We start from the raw sequence: 12,692 nt of genomic DNA, 5'->3' as shown, positions 1-12,692 counted from the left end.
GAGTTCTACATCTTCATCTGAAGGCTGCTAGTGGAAGACTCACTTCCAGGCAGCTAGGGTAAGGGTCTTAAGCCCTCACCCACAGTGTCACACCTACTCCAACAAGGCCACACCTCCAAACAGTGCCACTCCCTGGGCCAAGAATTTTCAAAACATGACTACTGCTTACTGTTTATAGTCTATGTCATAATTTCTTCATTCGCCAATGCTTACTAACTGTGCCTTTTGTCTCTTTAGAAAGTCTACATCATCTTTTGTTAATATTGCCAGTGCCTAGTTCCAGGACAGCCAGAACTACACAGAGAATTCCTATATCAAAAGAAGAAAAAATTGTCAAAGCATTTTGACCAGGGAGTACTCATTAAAAAAAATATTGCCTTTGCCTCAACCCACCAGTAAATACATTTGCTTTTGCTGTACCCATCACAGGTCTATGAAAACACCTTCATCAGTAAAACTCGACCTTAGCTCCCATCCATGAAAGATTGCCACAAGAGACAGCGATCACATATTCTGTGATTCCCTCCTGACGTCCTCAGACTAGGGAATGTGATCTTTCAAAGGGCGAAGTTTCTCCACGTCCACCAGTGTGTGGTGACACTGTAAATGAGACCTTTCTCCCTCATGATCTTCCACAGTATCACTGAAGATTCATTAGCCAGACTTTCACTGAGAGTCTACTCCTTACTGAGGTCTTGTGGATTGATGTCTATATGCAGGTGAGGGCAGGCACGAGATAAAGCGAGAGTCGGTGATTGGGCAGTGGAATAGAAAGGCAGGCTGAGGATTTTAGAGACAAGTGCAGAGAGGATAGGAGAAGGAAGAAAGGAAGATGGAGGAAGAGAAAGACGATCCAGATTTTGCGTGGCTTTGAATAACCACAGGTAGCTATGAATATCTTATAAGTGGTGGATAATTGTAGGACTAATTTGTCTTATCTAGGTGGGCAGTTTATATCAATATCAATTGGCTCTGAGTTCATTGGGTGGATTTTTTGTGGGGTAAGAATTTACTGATATAAATGTAACTGATAAATTACAAGCCTCCAGAGTTTTGATTTTATCCGGTTACAGGGATTGGTGACAGCTAACCACAGGGGGCAGACGGCTGGGAATGTGAGCAGAATCCAAGTAAGAGAACCATGAGATGGACACCTGCAGCATGGGGCTAGCCATGGGCTATGAGAGTAGCCGGCATTAGCTTGATATGATGCTTTTTAAAAAAAAATATTTCACGCAACAGGATCTGAAGATATCGAATTGAGTATTTTCTAGTGTCTTAATACAGAGTGTAAGGCAAAGTCAAAGTCCGTCATGGTAGTGATGAGCACGGAGAGTTGACCATGATAAAGGCTAGTCTCTGTCTGGCAAGGCTTAACTAATCTGAAAGGTTAGTAGAGTTCTGATGGTCTGACTGCTGACCAAGTCTTTTCTCCTATTCTTCAGATGTCCGTGTCTCCTCCTGTAACCTCATCTAAGAATTTACTGACTAAGTGAGTTTCTTCTGCATGTTCCAAATACTCTCGATCTGTTTGGCAATGGGGCCCAATGGTTTCTTTTCTAGACAACCCAGCTCATCCCTATGAAGGTCTCATTCATCCTCCTCCTACACCCAAGAATGTTTTGAAGTTCAGCCATCTTCATGTTCTCCATATGTTAGAGGTAGGATAGGCTGCCTCCCAAGGGTGACCAACTCCTGATACTGCTGTGTCCTGGCTTCTCCTTTAGGAGCTTGCCTGGTGACTTAAACCCTTCTCTCCTATGTCCCCAGTCCTCTTGACTATAATTTTTTGTTGTTATTTGAAACACACACACACAACATACACACCCACGCTTCTCTTAATCTAAATCTATTCACTCTGGTGTTCAGCCATGTTGGAATGGTTTACATTTTTTCTTTTTACCTTACTATGGTAGGCACAGAACTCCTAAGGATCCTCTATGTTGTTCCTAAAGATCCAAATGCTTTAAAGAATAGGTGAATGGTTGAATTTCCTAAGATATCAGGAGTTGAAAAATCACTGGATAACTGTTACATAATGTGATAATTATGTAGTAGCAGTATACAAAATGTCATATAAATGTATGATTTCTATAAATGTGTGAGATTCTAGGCGGAAATAAATTATCTCAGGATGGCCCTTATGCCTTCTCTTCCCCGTTTTCCTCATCTATCCAATAAGGAGAGTGGTGTAAGCGGATTGTGAAGATGCACAGAAATGATAGACCTGAATTCCCCAGTAAAGTCGCTGCCACAGAATGACTTAACGTCACATAAATGCTACTTCCTGCCACCTGGGCTCTGGGAAATCATGGCTAACAGAGACGAAGCGAAGTATCCGTTGGCTGAAGCTTCACCTTTGCTTCTGAAGTGTTTTTGGATAACAACACTGACGGGGGAGAGATAAGTGACCAGTTTGCACATCGAGATATAATTTGAGCTCCTATTTAAATATAATCCGTGTTACAAGTCTCTGTGTACTACGTTATGTTCTGTAGGTTGTTGCCTGAATTCAAAGAGCAGATATGCATATCCTTACTGTACTTGAATATTGATGTACGTATGCACAAATCTGCATCATTTATTTTACAATAATGAAACTACGTTATAGTAAATTGTTGAAGTTCATTTTATAGGAGATTCTCTGGTCCGTGGAAGACTTTTGTACAGACAGTTTCATGTGATTGCCTGGTTAAAAATATCTCCTTCCCTTCACACAGCACTGTGGCTTGTCCAACCGCCAGCTTCAAAACCTGACACTTTTAGGCCTGTAGTGTCATTCAAGGGCAACTCTTGCTGTGCTAGTCTGGATGAAGGAGAAATGTCTCCCCTGACTTCCAGGGACTGTAGCCATACTTCTTACATTTTTGGTTGTGAGCCTATCCTATAACGGCCTAGCCATCTGTCCAGCCCTGTGGTCGTATTTCTAAAGGACTGCCTTATGCTGTCAATTGCAAAGTCCCATGACTCTGAGACTCCGTTCTTGCCACGGAGGTAGAGTCTTGTCTCCTTTGTCAACATACTAAGCATGAGAACACAGGCCCACATGATGGTAGGTAGGCTAACAACATCTTCAAAAGCACCATGGGCTGTAGAGATGACTCAGCAGTTAAAAATGGCTGCTCTTCTAGGTGACCAGATTCAATTCCCAGCACCCGCATGACAGCTTCATCTGCCTAGAACTCCTCTTCCATGGGATTCAACTTTTGAATTTCAGGGAGATCAACTCTTAATGGGTTCTCATATACATCTGAGAAGTATCTTGCAACTTAACTGTACTGAAAGACCAGGCATCTGTCATCCTCTGTATCGTTCCATAGATAGAATCATGGAAACCACCCTGAGTTCATTTCTGTAAAGTCAACTTCCTCACTGCATTAGTTATTTATTAATGTAACGGACCAAATTCCACTGGAAGTGTAAAGGCAACAAGCCATTCATTTATACTTGTGAAACTATTAAAAAGAGAGAGAGTTGGGGCTTGATGTTATAATATTAACCTAAAGTGCAGAAGGCCACAAGTTCAATCCCCAGTACTAAGGGAAAAAGTCTCCAGCTTGGTGTATATGTCACAAATGGTTGCTCACAAACAGGGATGTTAAGGATCTCTCGAAGACTTTGTTGCTCGCAGTGAAGTCTGTGGCGGTCAAAGATGTTAGATGCGTAACAGTTATGAGTGCCGAGATGAACCACAACATCTCTTTGCCAAAGATTTGTGCCAATCCAACGTGCCATGAGCAACAATGGAAGCATCTTTTATTTCTAGTTCCCATCGATGGGCATCTTTAGAAAATAGGAATGGGAGAGGCCTAGCAATGAAGCAATATGTGGTTTAGAAATCCAAGAGCTACTACTTTTATTTGTAATGAGAAGGGCTATTTTTATTTAGCCTCCCTTTATAATTTTATTTTTGAGAGTGGGAGGGTCTCATGTAGCTAAGGGTAAACTGCGACTTCATGTGCTACTAAGGATGGCCCTGGCGTTTTGGTGTTCCTGCCTCCACTTGCCAAATGGGTTATAGGTGTGATAAAGGCTAGGTATGGTGCCTAATGCCTTGCACACACCAAATGTGTCTTTGAGCACTGACTAGGCTTTTTATTCTTTATATTTTCTTTCTCTTTAAATCCTCATTGATGTTTTAATTACGCATGCTAAGACTTTAGAATTACTTGCTTCTAATCCTTAAGCCACCTAAAATACATGCATCTAATCTTTATATCTTGACACCGTTTCTTTTTCTGTTGTTTGTTTATAATCTTTTCCTCTAACATTTCTCCTACTCTCTTCCTTTTTCTGTTGTTTGTTTATAATCTTTTCCTCTAACATTTCTCCTACTCTTAGTTTAGCTTAATTTAGAATATTCCTCCTTATTGTAAAGACACCACCATTTTCCTGCTGCGGTTTTTGGGATGCCTAACTTTATTCATGCTTTTGTTTTACTGATTCCTTTGTATGGAGTGATTTTGGCTTTTGGCATTGTTCTCCAGGACCTTGGCCTCCAACAGGAACTCTGTAATTCCCATCCTGGCCCTGCTCAAGTCTAAATTTCCTCTTAATTATTTTAGTGAGCCCTGCCAATCTAGACGGACCTGTCATCTTGGTTACTAACCCCAAGCCTTCATGGAAAGGCCCGTGATGCTCCAGCGTATAAAGCAATCTTGTCGAACGGCAGGTTTTCTCTTCCTCACCTCACACACCACGCTGACAGGAGAGACGCGAGTATAATAGGAAGAACGCAATGCTGGCGGATGTGATTTTATTTTCTTAGCCACGGACTTTCCATTCCCCAGGTATACCGCTCACTCCTGTTAGTTAAGCTGGGGAGAGAAATAATAAAAAACAGACGACAGCCTTAAAAGCATCATGGAGTCCGTTCGCAGAGCAATTGGAAGCTCCTCAGCACCATGCCCCGAGCGAGCATGTGCAAGGGAAATTTGAAGGAGCGCAAATGTAGCAAGTGGATGCAAGTCATGTATGGAGAGACAGAAGTAGCTTTAGAATAGCCATTGTGAGGCGGAGGAGAGAAAGCACAGCTTTAAGAGCTCCTTAGGAGAGCCAGCCACTCCTGCGGTCCTCTCAACAAAAGGTTCCCAATTTGGTTTATTCATGGTAGACGAACAAAAAGCAGTGGGGCTGAGGACTGGGAGCAGGCTTTGGGACTAAACAGTTCTTGCTGTGTCTTTAAGAACAGATGACCCGATCTCTTCAAGACCATCACCTATCAAACAGAAACATCAGACATCTACCAGTACAGGTTTTGAAGAAGAAAGGAAGGGTTTAAACATCTGCCTCAGATCTCAGCACACACGGTGGCTTCCAGCAAATGGGATCTGTGTTGTTGTAGCACAAGGCTAACCCTTGGGCCATGAGCTTCAGAGGCACCAGGAATCATCCTTTGGAAACAGACCCTGGATTCGAGTACGTTGTAACTGCGAAGTCATTGTGCAGTATTTGAGGAGGAGAGTGTGTGAAGAGTGGGAAACAATGTTCCTGTGTTGGTGTATGCTTATTACAGAAACATGCTATCTATGGTTTCCTTGCTTTTTAGTTCTCTAGAATAGTCTATACTGTTTATATGTGAACGAGGAGGTGGTGGTGGTGGCTGTTTGGAGACTAAGAATACCCAGCAATGGTGCCAATGGCCTTTGCAACCCTTGAAAAACAAGGCAAAAAAAAAAAAAAGTCAAAAAGTGCTTCAGGGTCATTTAGGTAAGTGTGCATGGACTTAGACAATGGTGGCCTATTCTTTTCTAGTGATTAGCGTTTTAGTCAGTTGAAGGGTAGACTCATAGAAGCACTCTAATCCATTATCAAGTTTCTCCTTTATGTGGCTAATTATAAAAACAAATAGGATGCATGAAAGAAATAGAGAGAGAGAGAGAGAGAGAGAGAGAGAGAGAGAGAGGAAAGTAAAAAGAAAAGGAAGGAAGGAAGGAAGGAAAGAGGGAAGAAAGGAAAGGAAGAAAAAATCAGACAGGGAACCATTCAGTTTGATACTGTAGATTCCACAAAACCGGAGTTAAATCCCTTGTGATCACTTCTAAAGATCAAGCACCGACAAGAAATTCTAGTCGACAATGAAAGAAAACACGTTCACAATCATAAATTAGAATTAAGGAACTTAAATATGATATAAAATAATTTAATCTTGCTGATTTATACTGGCTTTCAGAGGCAATTCTTCATTGACGCTTATGTTTATTGTTTTTTTGACTTTTTTAATTACAGTAAACCCCAAATTCAATTATGCACTCGCCTATATATTTCAAGCAGTAGTATTGTAAATAAAAGCAAAAACCAATTAATAATGTGCTTAGCCTAGCAAATGTGAATCAAGTATAATACAAAAAAAAGTGTGTATGTAGTTTGATCAAGGTTTGAAAGCTCTGAAAAAAAAAACCCACCTGGTTAAGCTGAAAAATCTAGAGTTTGAAAAATGACAATTCTTTTCTTTCTTTCTTTTTCTTCCTTCCTTCCTTCCTTCCTTCCTTCCTTCCTCCCTCCCTCCCTCCCCCCCTCTCTCTCTTTCTTTCTTTCTTTCTTTCTTTCTTTCTTTCTTTCTTTCTTTCTTTCTTTCTTCCTAAGAGCACTTTTAAATAAATTAAACATGTTATGTAAGTTGCAATTTTCTAGGTTTAGGGGTGATTTAAAAATATATGTATGCTTGAGAACTGAGGCTTTCTTATCAGCAGTCAGTGCCGTGTTTTGTTTTGTCTTTTTGTTTTCATAGCAAAAAACAACTTTTTTTTTTCTAAACAAAAAACAACTTTTTGTGTGTGTGTGGACTCATCCATCCTCCTCTCCTGGCAGATGCTTTCGGGATGAGATGGCTGATCCAGCTGTGTTTTGGGTTCTTTAAACATCTCACACTATTCCTCAAATGTTTGGGGTTTGACAAAACCCCAAGCGCACTCGGCCACGCACGTTTTCCCTTGATTTTCAAACGCATGTGGGTTTTATGGGAAATTTCATCCATGTGTTTTTGATTCCTTTACACTTAACTCATCAAAATGTTGTTGTGTAAGGTCTCTTTGATGTCCAGGGGACTTTGAGCTATTCCCCCTCCTTCCTCTTTTTATGGGACACTTTAATTTTTTTTCCTCAGGAACAGGAAGTTGCAGGAATGCCAAGAAGAAATGAAGCCCCCCCACCCCCCACACCTTCCCCTTCAGCACAGTGGTGTTTGATTGAACGCTTAAAACTTGAGAGCTCGATCTGCTTCAGGATTTGACTGAAATCACTTCACCTGGCCACTCATTTCTTGTTAAATTTGTTGCTTCTTGGTGGTTTTTGAGGCAATGAAAAGGAGTAGAGGATTATAAAGTGTTTTAGACTTAACGCGAAATCACCTGATACATGAGTTTGTCATTTTAACCTGTGCCAAGTGTCGGACCGAAAATTGGGGATAATTATGTCTTGATCTATCTGTTACCTAGGGCTGCCTGGGAAAGGGTCTGTGTGCAGGGGGGAAAAAAACCCATTTGAGAGATATACTTCACCCCAGTTTTCCCGGACAGCAGAAGACAAGTATACAGATTTTGCATTTCAGTGCTTAACACAATGAGAAGGAAATGTCGTGCATGCACACACATGTGCATACAAGTGTTATGTAACGAGACGAGCGCTGCGAGGGAGGCATGTGGTAGTTCAAAGCCTGTGAAATAAGCACAGTAACAGTGCCTATGTCTTGGAAGAGTGTTTAACTCTGTGAAATTTAAATTAGTTAATACAGGGACAGGCCCTGAGACATTGGCTGGCCCATTGTAGCTTCTCAGCGATGCAGTCAAATGTGGGTTGGAACTCAATGTCAGTGATTACCATGACCTTGCCCAAGGGCTCTCTTCTTTCTTTCCCCTCAGTTCTTCGACTACACACACTCATCATCGCTACATGAAAACGTCCTGCACATGGCTTCCCTGCATTCATGAGAGAAATGCATCACAGATGAAGCAGTCACTTGCCCAGTGTCACCAAATCGTAGTTTAAGCCAAACTCTTCCAACTGCAGTCTGCGCTCTTTATGCTGCTTCTCAAGACAAAAGTCATGACCGGCAGCAAATGTTAATACTAAAAACCAAAGATCAGGACACAGCATTACAGGTGGCTTTGTGAAGGTTGTCAGAGGCCAATAACTTAACACAAAACCTGCTATTTTCTGAGGTTCATTCACTTGCAACATGAAAACCTTTCCAGAATTATTAAGTTAGAGAGAAAAGTGAAGAGTTAGGGTTGTAAGTGACATCTCTTTTGTCAATCTGAACTTAGCCTGCTCAGTACAAACCCTTCAGTTTCTTCTTTTCTCCCTCCTCCTTCTATTCTTCCTCTTCCGCCTCTTTCTCCTCTCCTCGCCTTCTTCTTTTCTCCTCTGCCTCTTATTCCTCCTTCTCCTCCCTTCCCTTCTTCCCTCTTTCTCCTCCTTCCCTACTACTCTTTATTTGAGATTAGATATTAGAAAGTTAGGGTAGGAGCCGAAGGACTTGGGCAAACACCCTCATTGGAGAGATATGGCTATCTCTATATTCATATTGTGAAGCTGAAGAACTCCCTTTTAAAATACTTTTCTTCACATATCCCCATCATCAATATTAGCAGACTTAATCCAACAATTTTCACCGACAGTGGCTTGTCTTTCAAAGGAGGCTGACACAATTGTGAGCGCCTCCACCTCACCCAAAATAGAGAAGAAAATGGGAGCGGAGTGGGTGGAAACATATCATGTAAAATCATGTATTCTGATAGTAAGCTACTTGATAGAGTTGTGAAACAGAACAGGAAATATAGACATTTCATATTTCAAGAGCCACAGCAGAATTGAGATCAATCAGATATGAAGTTAATCATGTGAGTCACTGCAAATGTTTTTCCCCAAACTACGAAATTATTATTTTTGTTCGGTGCTTGGAGAAACAGCTTTTGGGCAAAGGGAGGGGTCTGTATTGTGTTCTACCAAGAGAGAGTATATTCTTATATTGCTCTCGGGGCTATTCTTTGCTCAAATCATTAGACAAAATGATAGTCTTATCTTAATTGTAGATTTCATGAACTACAATGGAGAGGAATAATTTACCATAAATTATTGATGACTAATATAGTAGATGGTAGTTTTTCAACCTAATTTTCACCCTGGCAGCATTATTTGCTATTTATACACTTATTTAAATGACAATGATAAATAAGGTTTTCTGAGCCCTCACATATGTCAGATACTATTCTTGGTGATTTACAGATATCAGATCATTAACCCTACACATGCATGGGTAACATTATTATTGTGATTTTACAAATAGGTGAACCATGGTACAGAGGTTAGCCATCCGCCCAAGTACTCAGCTGATGGGACAAAGGCAGGAATGCAACATTCTTGTCGGAAATATGGGCCATGTGGAAGGATCACTCGTTTGTATTTCTACAGTAAAAAAAAACAAAAAAACAAAACAAACAATTTTGCTCTTCAAGATAGACTGCCCTCCACGGAAAAATGATGTTCTCTAGAAAGCTTTTAGGAGATAGTCTGTGTTCGGTTCATCCAGGTATCCCCAAGTGTTTTGCCCACCACTAGAGTACAAAAAAATCATACTTTCCATCTTCCCAAGTGTGTCTGTGCATTGAGGATATCAGAGCAAAGAGTGTTGTGTTGGAAAATGATAGCCACTGTTCTTAAGAATTCTTTAAGAGGGTCAACTATGCCATGAGTGTCAATGATCTATAGGGGGACAGGATGACATGTGGGTAACAGTGCCCTAGAAATGAGTGCAAACCCTATCCGGGCGCCTGGGCTCAGGTACTGTCTTTGTTAGTGCTTTCTACCGCACGTGCACGTCAAGGCAACAGGACAAGGATGAGAGCTACCTTCTGAGGACTTTACTGCAGACTAGGGAATTGCATACATGGCCAACACACAAACAAATGACACAAACCAACAAACAATGCAATGGTGGGGCTGGATTAAATGGTTGGTCAGTTCCGGGCCCACACTGAAGGCCCAAGTTCAGCTCCCAGTAGGCATTTCTGGCTGCTCACAATTCTTATGGACTGCATAGATGACTGCATTCACACACACACACACACACACACACACACACACACACACACACACACACACACTTTAGAAAGCAATGAAAATAAATGTAAAAATCTGAGGCAGTGGAAACACAATTAAGGCCATATAAAGCTCATCACTGTGCTTCCTGACAAAAACCGCTTTAGAGGTGATTTGGCAGTTGGTTTATTTTAATATTTTTTTTATTTTGTAGAAATCTTAGAATTGTTGGAAAACTTTAAAGGTAGAATGGAGAGCTTCTAGGTACACTTCACTTACAACCGCATGACCTGTATCTTATAGACTTTGGATTCTACCAATTCCACTACTAATATCTCTTCCTGTTCCATGATATTCAGTGGGAGACCACACTATACACTGTCTCCTTTTCTCTAATGCACACGTTACTATTACTGTCCTGTGACAGTTAATCGTTTCTTATCTGTCACTTGCGAACTTTTGTAGTAAGTCAGAGAGAGTTCTCGGCGTGTGTCAAATCCTTGTGTGTTTCTGTATGTGCAAGGGGAGAAGAAAAAAAAAGGTGAGAAGAAAAGGAAGAGTGCACATATGTACACAGAACACCCGGTCTCTGATGCTTGCAGGGGAAAGGAAACTACCAGGAAAAAGTTTCAGGAGAAGGAGTGATCAGAAGTACTGAGGGCCCAAGACAAGGAGACGAAAGGAAGTTTGTTGTGATCAAGGAGCTCTGGAGAACCAACATGCTTGTAGTAAATTTGCTAAAGGGAAAGAACGGAAGGAGACCCATGGACAGACAAGGAGCAGCTCGTGAATGGCTTGGAGAATGCTCATAAATGTAATCTCTCCTAAACGATTTCCTCCGTGCTATTTCAGAACTCAAATTCTCCCGAAAGAAAGGCCTAGGTGGAACAAAACTGGGAATACTCACACTCAGACACAATACCAGACTAGGAATATATGGCTGCTTCCTGAGACAATCCCAGGCCTGCCCTTCCATGGAAGATTCCATTGGAGCAATATTTCATTATTTGGTTGTCTCCTTACTGATGTTCTCAGCTTGTGGGATTCTTTTACCCATGGATGTCGCCCACTTCCCCCTCCATTGCTCCATTGATCGGGTCTATCAAAGTCACTCAATCTGATAACAAGGATGAGCGATGCAACTGTCTTTGTGGTCTAAGGGAATGAGTGAGGTAGCTGTCTTCGAGAGGTCTAAGGGAATTTGTAACTCTGGGGTAAGAGGGATTCCAAAGCAGATCTCCTCAGTCCATTCTCTCTGCACTTTCTTAAAGTGGCATGTGTGAAGCTGTCTGCAAGCTGTGCAGCTCTGCATTCATGATCTGCAGTGGCTGGACTGTGGTGTCATCTGTAATAGCTAACAGAAAAGAGTGGGAAGCGAGCTACTCACATTGCTGCTTCTGTAGTAGCTGTCAAGTATATAAAGTCAGAGAATCGCAAAAGCAATAAATGGAACATCAGCCACCTTCTTCTATAGATATTCTCAAGTCTTCTGTCGCCCACAAAACTAAAGCATATGAATTGTAATGGATTTTTATAAAGGCTTCATAAAAAGTTATCTAAACGTTTGGAAACATCTGTGAGGTAGCCCAGGAATCTTATTTTTATTATTTTTGAATGAGTCCAGCTTGGGAGATCTGTGATGAATTCAATCTGGCAGTGTACAGAGTCAATCCAAGGTATAACGCTGTAGGCTAAGAAGGGGCCATCCTGTGAGAATTTTCATGTTGAACCTACCCCATCTCCAACCTTCGGTGCTGTGGCCCTGTAGGTTTGACCCTGGCTCTGGGTCTTCCATTTATCAGCTCTCTGACATTGGATAAGTTACTGAAACCTTTTTAATCTTCCACTTATAGTTTATATAATGGAGGTGACATTTCTACAATCTAGAATAATTGTGAATATTCATTTATATCAAGGCTTAGCATAACGAGTCTTTCATTTTAACTGATCAGTAAAAGTTAATGATTAATGTAATCACTAATGTTAATAAGATGAAATATTTATTGTTCTTGTTAATATGTAATGCAATATTTCAAGCATTATATGACCTCAGAAAAGTTTTGAAATGTGAAATCCATGTGAAGCTTAATTATGAGCACAATATCTAAGAAACAAAATGAAAAGAAATCAAAAAGAAAGCAAATGATTGTCAAGGAGCCAAAATGAAAGCTCTAGGAAGTAAAAAAAAAAATCTATGGTTTAAAAAAAGCTTCGGGAGGTCTGGAGAGAGAGCTCTGAAGTTAAGAGGGGCTACTGCTTTTCTAGGGATCTGGGTTCTGTTCCCAGCAACAAGGTAGAAGGCTCACAACCTTAAGATCTATAACTTCAGATCGAGACACATCCAGAGCCTCTGGCCTCTGTACCACCCAAATGCACATGCAGATGCACACACATGTATGCACATGTCAAAACACACACGTGACCCACACAATTAAAATAAGTACTTTGAAAAGTGCTAGGGTAGGTAGGGAGCATTCTGTCATGGGCTTCAAGACTTCGCAGGTATAAATTATACATCAAAGATAGTATTAAAAGAAAGCTTAGTTAATTGTTAAAGAACGGTTATATAGTTAAGAAGAGTGGAGTTTTAATAAGGAAATGGTTTGGAGCTGGCCCACAATAGCTAACTAGATTAATTAGTGTCAATGATGCAC

Source organism: Rattus norvegicus, chromosome 18 (genome assembly GCF_036323735.1).
Source record: "Rattus norvegicus strain BN/NHsdMcwi chromosome 18, GRCr8, whole genome shotgun sequence".
Lineage (NCBI taxonomy): Eukaryota > Metazoa > Chordata > Mammalia > Rodentia > Muridae > Rattus > Rattus norvegicus.
Note: the sequence above shows the minus strand (reverse complement) of the source record.